This window comes from Lepidochelys olivacea, assembly GCF_965140295.1.
Source record: "Lepidochelys olivacea isolate rLepOli2 genome assembly, chromosome: 12".
In the NCBI taxonomy this organism is placed as follows: Eukaryota; Metazoa; Chordata; order Testudines; family Cheloniidae; genus Lepidochelys; species Lepidochelys olivacea.
In genome coordinates, this window is record NC_140422.1 from 37,268,801 (window position 1) to 37,286,266 (window position 17,466).

Consider the following 17,466-nt stretch of genomic DNA (forward strand, 5'->3'; position numbering starts at 1 on the left):
TTCTTACACTCTCAGCTTCTGGGTTCATATGATTATGTGAGAATATGAGCTTTCATTGAAAAGAAAAGTTTCTAGCCCTCATGTTTAGAGAGAAAAATGTTTGGTTTTGAGGAAAATCCTATCAGCTATTTGAAAGAACAATATAGACAATGGCTGGGACAGAGACATGCAGGCTGGTCTGCGAAGTGTGGTCTCCAACTTTGGTCATTAAACCTTTGAAAGATGGTGATCAATCATTTTTAAGTGTTTTTGTGCCCTCAGTGCACCATCTCTTAGAGAAAGCAATGAGTTAAACCTTATAGTGTACGTAAGTGTCTGTGTAGGTAACTGGAGAAAACTGGGGAAATAGATTCAGCCGCCCTAGATCAAAGGAGCCACATCTGGACCTGCAAGCTGACACAGCTGCAGAAGCTTCATAAGAGATAACTCTGGGTAGTGTCAGCATTTCATTGTCTAGATAGCTACTCCCTTGCTGTGTCCAAATGGTCGGGAGGAAACTGTATTCAAGGGATGTAAGCTACTGCTTTCTCTTATTTTTCCTCTGTAACTAAGATGAAAATGCCTCATCTGATTCAGTTTAAGAGAAGTGTAAATCTAGACATGCTAAGCAGTTTCTTTTGTTTTAATTCAATTTTCTCCATTATTAATAAATCCTGTATTTGTTAAGAGTGAGTATTATTGTATGGGTCACTTCATGCAGACCTTCCCAGGAAAAGAACTTAATAAATTCTAAGGACATGTACTGAAGGGTAAAAAGCTTCTGGATTCCTGACCCCACCCCACACAGTTTCAATCAAGGGCCAGGACAAAAGAAAGTAACATATCTCACAGGCCAGGGACAAGATACTATCAGGCAGCAGTAGGCAAACAATCAGAGGCAAAGCCAAAGGACCTACCGGGTGATGGGAGTTGGCAGTAGTATTGGTAACACATGAGTCCTGTATGACACTTTGCAACTTTACATCAAATTTGTCACATATGTCTTTTCCTACCCATTTTTATAAAAATAAAATCTATTAGAAGACTGACATGGTTATATACAGTAGTTTTCATCACAAGTAAGTACGAGTCCCACTAGAAATTTAGGTATTAGTGCAACTTCCACTCAGTTTTGTGGACATAATCAATTTGAAAAACCATTGTCCATTTTACCCCTCTATATTAAGTTAGAAGTAATATACTGACTAATGCCATGACTCTGCGTATAGCAAACACTGCATTAAACAAAAGGAGTACTTGTAACACCTTAGAGACTAACAAATTTATTTGAGCATAAGCTACAGCTCATGAAAGCTTATGCTCAAATAAATTTGTTAGTCTCTAAAGGTATGTCTACACTACGAAATTAGGTCAAATTTATAGAAGTCGGTTTTTTAGAAATCGGTTTTATATATTCGAGTGCGTGTGTCCCCACAGAAAATGCTCTAAGTGCATTAAGTGCATTAACTCGGCAGAGTGCTTCCACAGTACCGAGGCAAGTGTCGACTTCCAGAGTGTTGCACTGTGGATAGCTATCCCACAGTTCCCGCAGTCTCCGCTGCCCATTGGAATTCTGGGTTGAGATCCCAATGCCTGATGGGGCTAAAACATTGTCGCGGGTGGTTCTGGGTACATGTCGTCAGGCCCCCCTTCCCTCCCTCCCTCCGTGAAAGTAAGGGCAGACAATTGTTTTGCGCCTTTTTTCCTGGGTTACCCATGCAGACGCCATACCACGGCAAGCATGAAGCCCGCTCAGCTCACCGTCACCGTATGTCTCCTGGATGCTGGCAGACGTGGTACTGCATTGCTACACAGCAGCAGCAACCCATTGCCTTATGGCAGCAGACGGTACAATAGGACTGGTAGCCGTCATCGTCATGTCCGAGGTGCTCCTGGTCGCCTCTGTGAGGTCGATCAGGAGCGCCTGGGCAGACATGGAGTGACTTGGAATGGCTTTAGAGTGACTTGATCAGGTCATTCTCTTTAGTCCTGCAGTCAGTCCTATTAAACCATCTTATGGTGAGCAGGCAGGGGATACGGATTGCTAGCAGTCCACTTGTACCATCTTCTGCCGGGCAGGCAAGAGATGAGGATGGCTAGCAGTCCTTTTGTACCATCTTCTGCCGAGCAGCCATGAGATGTGGATGGCATGCAGTCCTTCTGCACCGTCTGCTGCCAGCCAAAGATGTAAAAGATAGATGGAATGGATCAAAACAAGAAATAGACCAGATTTGTTTTGTACTCATTTGCAAACCCCCCCGCCTAGGGGACTCATTCTTCTAGGTCTCACTGCAGTCACTCACAGAGAAGGTGCAGCGAGATAAATCTAGACATGTATCAGAGGCCAGACCAACCTGCTTGTTCCAATAAGAACAATAACTTAGGTGCACCGTTTCTTATTGGAACCCTCCGTGAAGTCCTGCCTGAAATACTCCTTGATGTAAAGCCACCCCCTTTGTTGATTTTAACTCCCTGTAAGCCAACTCTGTAAGCCATGTCGTCAGTCGCCCCTCCCTGCGTCAGAGCAACGGCAGACAATCATGCATCTGAGTTGAGAGTGCTGTCCAGAGCAGTCACAATGGAGCACTCTGGGATAGCTCCCGGAGGCCAATACTGTCAAATTGTGTCCACAGTACCCCAAATTCGACCTGGCAAGGCCGATTTAAGCGCTAATCCACTTGTCAGGGGTGGAGTAAGGAAATCTATTTTAAGAGCCCTTTAAGTCGAAATAAAGGGCTTCATTGTGTGGACGGGTGCAGGTTTACATCGATTTAACGCTGCTAAATTCGACCTAAAGTCCTAGTGTAGACCAGGGCTAAGGTGCCACAAGTACTCCTTTTCTTTTTGCGAATACACACTAACACGGCTGCTACTCTGAAAACTGCATTAAACAGTTGTCTAAAAATTCAAGAAAACTAAAGACAGAATGAAGATTCTGGCTGATGACAGTAATTTTGAATTAAAACTGACTTTTAATTCAAAACACACAATGACAGACACACAATACTATTACTCATGTTGAGCCTGATTTTGATTATAATGTTTGAGCTCTGAAATCGTTGAGGGTGCGGAGGACTTGAGGGTGCTCAGCACCTTTCAGGATCAAGCCTTCCATCCACTCTACCCTTTATTTGGTAGAAAGTTGTACCCTTTCTTAATTATTCTAACAATTTTCAGTTCTATTGTTCAGTGCTATCATTAATACTAAAAGGGTATTAGAAATTCAAGCTACTGTGCAAACAAAACAAAACCTTAATGAACGCTAAAGATGTGACTGCAAGAGAGTCAGGAAATTCAAGAGTTAATACTGCTATAAGCACATTTGACATGCATTATTCTGGATCATCATACAACCTGCTAAATGTAGTCTTTAAATATATGCACACAGTGTGGTAGAAGCTTGCTTGTGGGAAAACTGCATTTACACATTCCCTTGTAGTAAGAACTCAGACAACCACCTTAAATACACAGAGCATAACTTTCAGCTGACACCAGCTCACCACAGTTCTTGACCAGTAGGGAAATGTCTTTTTAGCTATTTTGGTAGGACTGTTGCTGATGGACTGCAAGGGCCTTGGCTGCATAGTGCTGGATATCTAATGTTGTCACTTTTGAACCACAACAATAGGCACCTTAGAGTCTTGATGTTTAGAGTCTCTCTTTAAAAGTTATTCAGTAATGAATTTCTTTACAGAAAATAGAATGCTTCATTCAGTTTGTTAATTTAAAACTCAATAACATGTTGCAACTATGACCAAGGTCTAGAACAGTCTAATGTTACATAGACACCAAAATCTACACTTTCAGCGGCGTGTAGAGACACTGCATGCCCAGTTATCACAGGTATAAACAGCAATGTAGACAGGGAAGCACGGCTTCAGGGAGTAGAGTGCCCTATGAGCCTGAACCCTAGCGTATATAGCATACATTGCTCTCTACACACCCAAGCAGTGCCTCCCACATCTACACTGCTGCTGGAGCCTTTCCCTGCAGCAGCACAAGACTCTGGTAGGGGGAGAAAGTGGGAAAAGGCTCTGGCAGCTAACTGCCATGTGTAGCTTACACACTGTAGTGAATGCAGATGCAGCTCCTTTGCACTGTGACATGTAGCTACATGTGCTGTACACACCACCACAAGTGTAGATAAGGTCCAACATTGTAGTTTGTTCAGTTTTTAAAGTAGATGAACGGGACTAGGATGTCAGACTTTAGTTTTTTAGCTTCTGGTGTTTTTTGTTTTGTTTTTAAACTTTAAAATTGTTTAGTGCTTGTTAAGTGAAAGACTGATTCCTAGCCTGAGCCAGTAGGTATACTGTAATCAAAGGCGGCAAAAGTTTCCCCACAAAGTTCTGATACACCTACTCCCTAAAACAGATCCCCAATACTTTACCATTCCAGTCCCAGGTCTCTCTTTAACCATGGCAAATTACCATGACACATATTGTGATGTGGAAAAAGGGGTGAAGAGGATGACTTCAAACAACTTATTCTGTGATCTAACTAGGATATTAACTCAGATCTCCAAAGTACAAAACTAACATTTATCCACTGTGCCATCTAGCATCAAGGAATTTGACTGAGCTCTAAGCAGAGGACTAGGAATTTCTGAATTCTAATCCCAGTCCCGACAGACTCCCAAAGTGTTCTTGGGTTAATTACTTCTCTACCTCAGATTCCCCAGACTTAACAGAGGGCTGTACAATTAATAAAATATCGAAAACGAATTGCAAGCTTTCCCATACTCCCTTCAAGAGACCAATTTTTTTAAAAAAATAGTCCATACATTTAAAACTTGATTGTAACTTTTCTCTTAATTCCAGTTTAATTCCTTCAACCTGATCTCCAGCTCCTTGTAAAGAAAAGTGAATTTCATGATTTATGCAGTATATAAGCTTCAGAAAGTTGCTTAATATACAATAGGTTTAAGTCTAAAAGAAAAAATGGAATGTTAAAATATTTTTAAAAGCACACTAATCCTTGGATTCAATAGCTAGAATTAACTGCAAAATACCTGATGTTCATACAACAGCTAGCATATTACAGGGAGTAAAATAAGGCTGGAATGTAATAATGTCTTCTGTGTGATCCACATCTGGCTGACAGTTTTATCTATTCTGCTACATTTGGAAACGGAGCTCTACTCAATCAAAGGTGAAAACAAAATAAATTAAACTGATATAAACATCTGAATAATGATGTAGGGTTGGTATAGAAACTTGGTTAAACAGAACATGTTTCTGAAGTATTATAATATGTAGCATTTAAGAACGTATTTAGGCTTACAGAGGAGGACCTCATATCTTTGGAGATACAAAAACCAAGCACAAATATTTAACATAATTGTACAATTTACTTATTTAAAAATTATCCATATTGCTGACACAGAGGTCTTCTGCCAGTGCCAAGTTTGGATCCCAAACCAGCAGGATCTGAGAATGCTTTGTATCCCTTTCTAATCCCTTCCCCTCTGCCAGACGACATGAACGGCGTCAAGCAGCTCTGGAGAAGACCTGTTGAGTTTTGCTTGCCAGAAGGAAGGTTCCTGCAACACAGTTTTTTGTGGGGACAGGGTGGGCTGGGAGGAAATGATAGGGGAACAGGAAAAGGGCAATATCAAGACTGCCCAAGGAAAATATACTCAGAAGCAAACTAAGATGACAGACAAAGGTTCTGGATAGCTCATCATACCACAGATTTTTGACAATCATAGAATGAAACTTGTAGTATGACATGACAATTACTTACAAATAACTTCAATTCTCCAAGTAACCCTTGTTCCCCTGACACAGCTGAAAATGACAATTTCTGTACTGTTAATTTTTAAATCAGCAAATTGTTAATCCACAAAATAAATAGTGTGTGAATGGCTATAAAGAGACTCCTAATTACCTGGACGTAATTTAAATAAGTAAATAAACAAACAAACCAACCCACCACATTTTACATTTGCTACGTATGAACTGAAGAAAATGGACAGCCTTATTGGACAGGTCTACACAGCAGTGGGGAGCATGCATCCCAGCCAAGACAGAATGACTCGCACTAGCTTGAGCCAAGCTAGCACACTAAAAATAGCAGTATGGATGTTGCAACTTGAGAAGCAGCTCACGCTCTCATGCCCACCCAGCCCTTGGGTCCATATTCGGGTGGCTAGCCTGAGCCTCTGTTGGTGCTGCAACATCCACACTGCAACTGTTGGCGCACTAGCTCAAACTGAGCTAGCATGCGGCTGCCTAACCAAGCTGGGAGATGACTGCCAGCTGCAGTGTAGACATAAACAACTACACTGAAATAATGGGTAACAGTTCAGAATCTTAAGATGGAAGTGGTTTTAAATGTTGATATTCTCAAAACTGCCTTTTTCAGCAGAAACTGATAAGGCAGTTTGTATATACTTATTTTTAAATGCAATGTACTAGTTCACTGACATCATACACTGCTCTGAAAACTTATTTTAATCTTCTCTCAAAGGAACAGTGTCTGACAGCTCAACTATCACGGACTTCGAAGACAGAATTGTTACTGTTTATTTTTTGTTGATGTTATGATGATACGATGTGAATCTTACTAGATGTTACTAAAATAGTATTTTTTCTTGTTGAGTATAGCTTAATTATATAGTCATAGACACCACATCTCTTCCATCAGTTTTTTCTAATCAACAGCCCATTCCCACCCAACTCATAAATACTAGGAGTTGGAACATCACTGAGTCCCACTTGTTGTCCTACTTACTTCCCCCAAACATACAAATCCTTCCTGCTACCACCAAACAAGTCCCAACTCCAGCTTCCCTAAGAATTTCCAATATCATCTCCTCACACTAATCTTGATTCCCAATAACACTGAATTCTCTGCAGCTTTCCAACTACCACTCAAACTCTCCAAGTAGTTCCACATCTACTTTCAAACTCTTGTAAATTCTTCAACCCCTCCCAGTGATAATAAGAATTTTGTCTTTAAGAGCTTGAATATCTATAAAAGATGGAAAATAATCCTATTTATTTGGCAACCATAAACAGATCAGGAATGAAGCAGTAATGTATACTTAAGGGTGCTCAGTGAACCTAAAATGAGATACAATGACCACCCACATTACTTCCAGTGTTATTCTGAACACACTTATCTCCTGAAATTACATTTTCAGTCATGAGTACATCCAATGAAACAATGACTTACTCCCTAATACATCCCACAACAAGATGGAGCATTATTACATACCAGTTTATGCCTCCTACTACTGCTCCCCACCCACAAATTAACAGTGTAATTTCACTCATTTTGATTTCCAATATACTGGAAGTAGAATAAAGTTGCTTGTCAGCTACAGAGAGTTTTCTAATCTCTTTTATCTAACATGATAAAACTGTACACAAGGGAGTGAACACAGGTAATTCTACAGAAGTATACAGTACCCGAAGATGTTCGCATAGCTTCTGGTTCTGAGTTATCCGGAAAAATCTTCCGGAAGGAGCCCCTGAACAATGCAGACAAAGCAGCCAATATGCACAATACAAAGCAGCCCACATTCTCAGAACTACCACCAGCTGGACTCAACTCAGAGTACATGGGTGCTGCTTGGGTTCAATGGCCATAGCATGCCACCTGGACTTGCACAGTTCTTCTGATGTCATTCTACCTTGCGACATAGTCCCAATTCATGCTGCACATGTGCAAGTTACTTTCTCTGGGTCCATCAACTTGGCTCAACCACACTGTTGAGTTCTTACCCTAACTTTTTTTGGGAGGGAGAGGCAGGGGGTGGGGGGGTGTAATATTGTTTCCCCAAAAGGCAGTGGATGCCACAAACTGAAATTAATCCTGAGGAGGTGATATCTGTTTGGGTATGATCAGAACAATAGTTTGAGCCCATGTGTGTGCAAAAAGATGTCATATGATTTTTTTTAAAGGGGTACTGTATTTCAGTAACCAACTCAAATTTCAGCCACTAACCCTACCCCAAACCCAGAAGTTAATAAAAGCAAGCACGTGTATTTTAGAGCACTTTAAAAAATATCAGTTGTTAAAACAGTAAACTAGTCTCATTCTTAACTACAGCAATGCTAATATTCCACTTTAATAACAGAGAAAGAAAATAATGGACGACATAGTGCATCAAAAATATGGAAATAGAATACTACCAAAATATAGGGTGCATATATATAAAATAATTTACAGATTACAACCCTGATCTCCTGAACAATTTTGCTTCAGTCAGTACCTAGATCTAATAAAATTACCAAGTTTCTACTCATGCGATCGAAAAGACCATGAATTAGAAATTATTTGGCGACAAAGTCAGTAGATTAGTTACTTTAAAACAGGCTCAGATCTGGTATCAAATAGGTGGGTGAGTACTGCTGTGTACCCTGTAAAGTTATCTACCAAGTGTATACACAGAAGCAAACATCTAGCTTTTCTCATGTTGAAGTGAGGTTCCACTGTGAAAAAGACGATAATGTAAAAATGGTATTGTGGGGTGCCATATTTGTTGTCTGAATCATTTCCATGCTCCCAAAGCTGTGCTGGTTCTGCAGGAACAGCAGTAAAAAACCCAAATAACCTTGGTTGCCAAGTGGACAGAGCACTGGACTAAGACTCAGGAGACCGGGGTTTTACTTCCTGGCTCTGCCACTGGCCTATTGGGTCATCTTGGGCAAGCCATTTCACCTCCCTGTGCTTCATTTTCCTCATCTATAAAATAGGGATAATAATTCCTACCTCCTTCGTAAAACGGGGATAATTATGCTTGCCTCCTTTATAAAGTGCTTTGAGATCTACTGATGAAAAGCATAAAGGTATTATTATTATTGTCACTAAGTCAGCAGAAAGAACTCTGAATACACAAAAGGAACATATCTACTGAGTTAGAAGATGCCATTTTTATAACACCACTTTTCACAGTAGAACTGCACTTCAATTGGATGAGTTTCTAGAACGTAGATTTTGCAGTTCGTTATACCTACAAGACAAAGGTTCACTCTTGCACAACCTTATACAAATAGCCCCACTGTTGTCAATGGGGACTATTTGCGAGCAAAGATTTCCTCTAGTGCTTCTAAAGAGAACTTAAGTGCACATCAGCAGACAGGAGGGAGAGCAACATATGCAACCCGTTCATAAATAGTGTAGAATAAAGAAACAATACAGAATTGTTTTTGTGCCAATTATAATTGTGCTCCAAGTTATTTGGGGAAAAATCCCACAACAATAAAGAAACCTCATCTAAAAACGGGTAAGTATTTGCCTTCAGCGTTGGTCTGAACTGAAGTTGGAATATACAATTTTGAGAAATGGCCTATTTCAATATTTCAGTTTTCCCCCAAATATGTGATGGCATAGATTTTTTCATCACAGCAATTAATTCCCTCAGGGTGGATTAAAAAAAACGCACAATTTAAAAATAAATTAAGATCTGTTTTTATTTATTTAAATTAAATACAAGTTTATTTTAAAACAACCTATTTAACATTAAATTTGAAATTGACAATCTATATTGAGGCAGACATTACTTAGAATCTATTCAAATTATTTAAACTAAATACAAAGACATTAATGAATTAATGTTTGCTATAAGTTTTAAATAAAATCACACCAAAGGAAATACAGGAAGTCCCTGGCTAAGCACCTGGAACCAGAGTCTGCTGAAGTGCTAAACCAGCTTTTGACAGCAGTTGTCTTTTCTGCAGATGCACAGAGAATGTTTTCTTAATTTCAATTTATTCAACTAGTTTAGGTTCAATAACTAGCTCATTCAAAGTTAAGAAACCAATCAGAAGTAGAAAAGCAGGAAAGCTTGTTTTCCTTGTCCAAATTATAAACAAAAACTAGGTGAGAGAATGAGATCACTAGTTCTAAAATCCTGAAGGACATGGTGAACAGAAACAATCAGTTCAATTCATTAATTACAGATAAGACTTCATTTGTTTAATAGGTCAGTTTTAAATGCAAAACATATTTTGATAAACTTTTCCCCTTATATATCCAGAACATTTAAGATAATTTTTTAAATTAAATAAAAGTATAATGCTGGTTTTTGCACTTTTATGTTTTAATTTGAATTTCTGTCCAACTGGAGCATGACAGAAATCACAGGTAAAAAGTAATCTTATAGTAAATACAAAATGCATAATTCACCATTTTCTAACATAATAAGTATAAAAATTAAGAATCAGGATAAACATAAATTAATCTATATAACTGCTTAAATAAGCATGTATGGAAATAGTGTATTATTCTAGTTAGCACCAAATTTAGTGTAAAGGTGGTATTTAGTTGCAAATCAACATGTTTTAATGGTTACCAACCAAAGAGAATCAACCTCTCATTTAGGAAGGTAACTACTAAAAAGTACAAATGCAAAACATGATTAAAATCAATGATTTAAAGCAAGGTTTCCTGCATGATCATTTAAATCATGATTAAACTCTGATTTAAATCCATCCATCCTGGATTCTGTTGGCCCCTTTCTTTTTCTACCTCAGTTATGCGCCATTGTATTTGCTTGTTTTTACTGCTTATCATCTTGGGCTATGTAGTCTTGGGGACACGGTGCACTCACTAAAGGAACAATCATGCAGCCTTTACTCATGCAGTAGGAATATTATAGGATTACCATATGTCCGTATTTTCCCAGATATGTCCAGCTTTTTAGTTCTTAAATAGCCACCTGAAAGGAATTTTTAAATATCTAAAAGGTCCGGGATTTTGCCACATCGGTCGGGATGCCCTCTGTCCCGATATCGGGGACCGCTCAACTCATCGCGCGCACCAAAGTCCCGGGGCTGGCAGGTCCCGGCACCCGCCCACCGGCAGGAGCCTGCAGTATGGGCAGTCCGTAGGCACAGAGGCGGAGGGGGTCTCACATGCTGCACCGGCTCCCTCCTGCCCAATCAGAGCTGTGGTAATCAGGGGGAGCCAGAGGGACCTGCCAGATGCTTCCTGGGGCCCGCCCCAGGTAAGCACCACCAGGACTCCCCACCTCGCCTCCCGGCAGGTCCCTCTGGCTCTTAGGGTGAGGTCGGGTCGGGGGGAGGGGCGGAGGGTTCTCTGCGCACTGGCAGCACCTACAAGTCCTGCTCCACGGCTCTGGCAGCTCCCATTGGTGCTTTTCCCAGCCAACGGGAGCACAGAGCTCACGCTTGTGGCGGGTGCAGCACATGGAGACCCCTCGGCTGCCCCTGATCCTAGAAGCCAGAGGACCTGCGGCAGGAGGGGTGAGTAGGCAAGCGAGGCGGGGTGAAGAGGCGAGCCGGCAGCGGGTGGGGGGGTGAGAAGGCAAGCCGGGGGTAGTGGTGAAGAGGCGAGCGGCTAGGGAGCCAGTGGCTGGCGGGCGGGGAGGGTGAAAAGGCGAGTGGCGAGGGAGCCAGCCGTGGGTGGGGTCCAATGGAGCAGGGAGGGGGCAGAGACTTTGGGGAAGGGGTTGGAATGGGGGCGCAAGCAAATACACCCTCCCCTTCCCACGGAGTGTCCTCTTTTTTGAATGTTCAAATATGGTAACCCAAGGCTATTAGAATGAGTAAGGGTTGCAGAATCAGGCCTGATGCTCTTGTTTTACATTTAAAAGTTCTACTACGTTTGGCCATAGGTGCAAAACTGCTAGTCCACCTAAAAACATGGATGCATAGCTGGGAATGAGGAACAGTGATTCACCTTCTCTATGCTAAAAGATTGCAGAGATCGTGGTTGTCTCACCTGAAGTTAAACTGGGCCACAAAAGCTGCATATTTGTGTTTTAGTAGTAGCACGGGAAAGGAGGAGAGAAGACGTTGAATTCAGGGAAAATGGCCAAAGACTAGTGGAATTCTGCCACCTCCCAGAGAATGAAACTGGCTGACAGTGCAGAAAGCCATCTTCAATACTGAAGAAAAAGGAAAGATCAGGAAGATAAGGCACTTGGACTTGATCCCTGCAAAAGCTTGTAGCAGTGACTTGAATCTTATGAATACCCACAGAGAACTTCCACTACAGATAATCTGAGGTAGGAGCAATGACATATCAAACAAAGTACAAGTGAAATCTGAGAAGTGAGACACTAATAATAAGAAGATTACAGTTTTAGTATATTTTGAACTTTACATTGCCTTTATTATAAAGAGCCTTTTGTTTTGCACTTCAACATCTGGTCTACTGTACTTTATACCACTGTGCTTTTGGAAAATATGCTGTGGTAACTGATCACGGTTAGTGCATTGCTAAAGTGTCACATGCACAGAACAATAGTACTCATTGCCTACATGTGTTATTCACCTCAGAGCTGAAACACTTTGTTTTGAGCGTTAACGTGCATGGGTCATTAATAACTTCTCTGATGAAAGAGATAAAATTCTAAGAATTACAACATTGTTTACCAAATGATGAACTGAGATGTTTTCATTTAAATTTAATCAGCTCTACCACAAATGTTCTTTCTGGAATTGAGACAAGAGTAGAATATTTATAACTCTGAATAATCAGCACTCACTGCATCCTATGGGCTAGCTACTAATTTGTTCTATTCATGGAATTCCAATGGATGTCAAAAGGCTCTTCCTTTCTGGATTATTTTTCCTTTTTGGCAGAGCAGGTGGCTTTCCATCAGCCACCAGTCCCAGCAGTATTATTTTTATTGTTATTGCTCTCGTACAGCATTTGGTGATGAGCACCATGAATACTGTTAAAATACATACATAAACTGGAATTTGGTGCAAAGATGAAGATAGAATATGCATCAAGAAACTAATACCACCTTTCTTACTCAAGACAAGCAGTCATGCAACTAGTAATGTGCGGAGGGGGACCGTTGTTTTTTGTTCAAAACAAATTCTATACAGCCAGGTGTATTTTTTGTTGTCATAAGAAATCCAATCTATCATATGGAAATTATACTATTTCTTGTATTAAACTTCCCTGTGTTGTCTTAAGTAGCTCTTTCACTTTGCCTCTAACACAGAAGGTCTTGTACTAGTTTGCAGTAACTAATGCTTTCATAGCTGAAGTGAAGAACATATTAAAATGCTCTGCTTTCCCACTTATATTTGATTTTTAATAGAAATGTAGAAATGCAGATATCCACAAAACACGTATCCAGATTTACAAACTGAAACACATAACAGCTTAAACAGAAAATGTTCCCCTGTCAATCCTTCTCATTTAAAGGAACATATGACTTGCATAAGCACTCCGTAGCAAAAATCTACATGTTATATTGGCTTTCGCATTTGATCATCCACAGTTTTTTGCATCTTTGTGACTGGTGGTAATAAACATGAAATGATGTACGTGAGACACTTTGCATTTTTACTGTTTTTGTCCATGTTGGACACGTACAAAAGCACCTCTAAGTGAATTCAGAGAATCAGGGCAAAGACTTAAATGTTTGTGGAATTAACAAGAAGACAGGGAACCTTGCACCTCACCCATTCAAAACGTTCAATTAAATCTGAACTGCCTAGATATAACAATTTGATAACCTATCAGAAAATGAGTTGGTGGTTCCAGCTGAGTTCTCTAGACTTGGATCCTATTATGGTGCAGTCCACGCTATAAGCAGGATATAGTTCACTGTAGATAATGTAAAGCAATCTGAATTAGCTCCTCATTGGCAGTGACAAAAGGATTGAACGGACATGGAGATTGTACCACTAATTCCACCCTTAGCAGATGGCCCTTCCCAGCCAGGACTGAAGCAGTGAAGAAACCTACATTTCCACTATTTGTGCTGTGACTCTTCTAAAAATACAGAACTTCACTGTTCAGGGCGGCCACTCCAGCTGTTTTTGTAAGAAAAAAATCCATTCAATTTAAAAAGTAAATCTGAAAAACAATTCTGTGACTCCTGCAGTTAAAAAATGCTGAAGAGTTTAGACAACTGAAATTTAGGATGACCTGCAGAAAAGAAGTAATAGATCAAATTATGCCAAGAGTCTCTAGTGATTGCTAACGGCAGTGACTGAAGGGACATCTAATCCATGAATCTGGATTGATGGTGACTGCAGAATTCCAGATTCAGTACATTAATAAAGGCCCAGAATTTGTAAATTATATCCAGATTTTGTTGCAAAGCTGACTTTGGAAAAAAGAAGAACACATTCAGATGTATTCACTTCTTACCTGAAAAGAGAACACAGAATGTGAAGGAAAGACAGGAAGAATAGTAAGAGGCCAACATGGCTACATCAGGAGATCTTTAATAATCTGAAAATCAAACAGGAACCCTACAAAAAATATAAACATGGACATATTGCTAAGGAGGAGTACAAAAGAATAGCACATGCATGTAGGGACAAAATCAGAAAGGCTAAGGCACAAAATGAGTTACACCTAGACACAGGCAACACATGGGGGTGGGGGATCATGCAGGGTGAAGTGCTGCCCCCCCCCTGCCAATTTCTGCTTGGCCTGCCAGTGGGGAAAAACGTTTACTCACTTTCTCATAACTGTTGTTCTTCGAGATGTGTTGTTCATGTCCATTCCAAGCAGGTGTGTGCACGCCACGTGCACGCCAGCCGGAAGATTTTTCCCCTAGCAGCTTCCGTAGGGTCAGCCTGGGTGCCTCCTGGAGTGGCGCCTTCATGGCACCCAATATCGGGCCCCGCCGACCCCCCATCCCCTCAGTTCCTTCTTGCCGACTATTCTGACAGAGGGCTAGGAGGGTGAATATTGGAATGGACATGAACACCACATCTCGAAGAACAACCGTTATGAGAAAGTGAGTAACGGTTTTTTCTTCTTCGAGTGATTGTTCATGTCCATTCCAAGAAGATGATTCACAAGCTAGAGCTCAGAAGGTGGGGTCAGAGTTATCCACAGAAAAGAACACGGCTCGCCCAAAAGCCGTATCGTCCCTGGACTGTTGTGTAATTGCATAGTATGACGTAAATGTATGTATTGAGGACCACGTGGTTGCCCTGCAAATTTCCTGAATAGGGACTTGTGCCAGGAACGCTGCAGAGGAGGCCTGGGCCCTGGTAGAGTGAGTGGTTATCTGCAGAGCGGGCTCCTTTGCCAGGGTATAGCACTCCCTAATGCAGGACGTTATCCATGACGATATGTGTTGAGAGGATACCAGGAGGCCCTTCATTCTGTCTGCCATGGCTACAAAGAGTTGGACGGACTTCTGGAACGACTTAGTTCTCTCTATGTAGAAGGCTAAGGCCCTACGCACATCCAGTGAGTGCAGCCTGCGCTCCCTATTGGAGGAGCATGGGTTGGGATAAAACACTGGGAGGAAGATGTCCTGGGTCATGTGAAAATGGGAGACGACCTTCGGGAGAAAAGCCGGATGAGGCCTGAGCTGCACCTTATCCTTATGAAAAACTGTGTAAGAGGGCTCAGATGTGAGGGCCCTGAGCTCCGAAACCTGTCGAGCCAAGGTAATTGCCACGAGGAACGCGACCTTGAATGAGAGATATAACAGGGAGCAGGTGGCCAGAGGTTCAAATGGCAGGCCTGTGAGCCTGGAGAGGACTAAACTGAGGTCCCAGGCAGGGACAGGCTGACGCGCGTGTGGGAAGAGCCTGTCCAAACCCTTGAGAAAAGGGCTGACCACAGGGTTTACGAAGACCGAGAGACCATCTGAGCCCGGATGGAAGGCTGAGATAGCGGCCAAGTGGACCCTTATTGATGACCGGGACAAGTCTTGATGCCTTAAGTGAAGGAGGTAGTCCAGTATAAACGGTATGGAGGCAAGGAGCGGCAACTGACTACGTTGCTCCGCCCAGATGGAAAACCTTTTCCACTTGGCCAGGTAAGCAGCTCTGGTGGAGGGCTTTCTACTACCCAGGAGGACTTGTCTGACCTGATCCGAACAAGACAGCTCTGTGGCACTTAGCTATGGATCATCCAGGCCGTAAGGTGGAGCGACTCCAGATTCAGGTGCCGGAGTCGGCCCTGGTCCTGCGTGATCAGGTCGGGGACCAGCGGTAAGGCGAGTGGGGTCGCTATGGACATTTCCAGGAGCGAGGTGAACCAGTGCTGCCACAGCCACACTGGCGCTGTTAGTATGACTCGGTCCCGGTCCCTGCGGATCTTGAGGAGCACCCTGTGGACTCGGGGGATGGGTGGGAAAGCATATAGCAGGCAGCCCTCCCATGAGAGAAGGAAGGTGTCTCCGATGGACCCTGAGCCGTGGCTCCTGAGGGCATAGAATGTCTGACATTTCCTGTTGCCCAGAGTGGCGAACAGGTCTATCTGTGGAGAGCCCCAGAACTGGAAGATTGAGCTCACCACGTCTGGCCGAAGGGACCACTCGTGGCCATTGAAGGTCCAGCTGAGGCTGTCCGCCAGTATGTTTCGCACCCCTGGGAGGGATGAGGCCTGCAGGTGGATCGAGTGCTCTATGCAGAAGTCCCACAGCTCAAGCGCTTCTCGGCACAGGGGAGAGGAGCGTGCATCCCCGTTTGTTGATAGAAAACATCTCCGAGGTGTTGTCCATGAGGACTGAAACACATCTGCCCATTATGTGCGTTTTGGAAGCGTAGCATGCCAGATGCACTGCCCTCAGCTCTTTGACATTGATGTGAAGAGTGAGGTCCACCACAGACCAGAGGCCTTGGGTCTTGAGGTCCCCTAGGAGAGCCCCCCAACCCAGATCCGAGGCGTCTGACACCAAGGTGAGTGAGGGCTGAGGGCTGGCAAAAGGCACCCCTGCGCAAACCATTCAAGGGTCGAGCCACCATAGGAGGGAGTCCAGTACCAGGCGGGGCAGGGTTACAACCCTGTCCATCGCATCTCTGGCTAGTCGGTACACTGACGCCAGCCAAGACTAGAGTGGGCGCAGCCTGAGCCTGGCATGCTGCACCACATATGTGCAGGACGTCATGTGTCCCAGCAGCTTTAGACAGTTTCTTGCTGACGTCATGGGGAACTGTCTGAGGCTCTGTATAATGTCCTGAAATGAGCGAAACCTGGCCTCCGGGAGGTACGCCCTGGCTTGGGTAGAGTCCAGGACCGCGCCTATGAATTCTATCTTCTGCACCGGTGACAGAGTACATTTCTCCTCATTCAGGAGGAGACCTAAGTCGAGGAAGGTCCTCCTTATAAACTCGACCTGAGCTTCCACCTGGGCTCTTGAGTGACCTCTGATCAGCCAGTCGTCAAGGTATGGAAAAACCTGTATCTGGCGCTTGCACAGCAATGCCACGACGACTGCCATGCATTTTGTGAATACTCGGGGGGCAGTCAACAGTCCGAACGGGAGGACAGTAAACTGGTAGTGGCCTCTGTTCACCACAAATCTGAGGTAGCGTCTGTGATGTGGGACAACTGCGATATGAAAATACGCATCCTTCAAGTTGAGGGTGGCGTACCAGTCTCGTGGATCCAGTGAGGGGATAATGGAGGTTAGTGAGACAATGTAAAACTTGAGTTTCTTTACGTGCTTGTTGAGCTGTTGCAGGTCCAGTATGGGTCTGAGGCCCCCCTTGGCCTTCGGTATGAGGCAATACTGGGAAACCCTTGCCCCTTAGCTCCTGAGGAACCTCCTCCACTGCCCCTACTGAGAGCAGG

General features: G+C 42.9%; 1 protein-coding gene across 1 annotated transcript in view; it reads right to left on the minus strand.

Moving 5' to 3' along the window:
• The window catches only part of ZCCHC14 (zinc finger CCHC-type containing 14), an 89,839-nt gene that overhangs the window by 45,108 nt on the left and 27,265 nt on the right, over positions 1 to 17,466 (minus strand). The gene's annotated exons all lie outside the window — the stretch shown is intronic.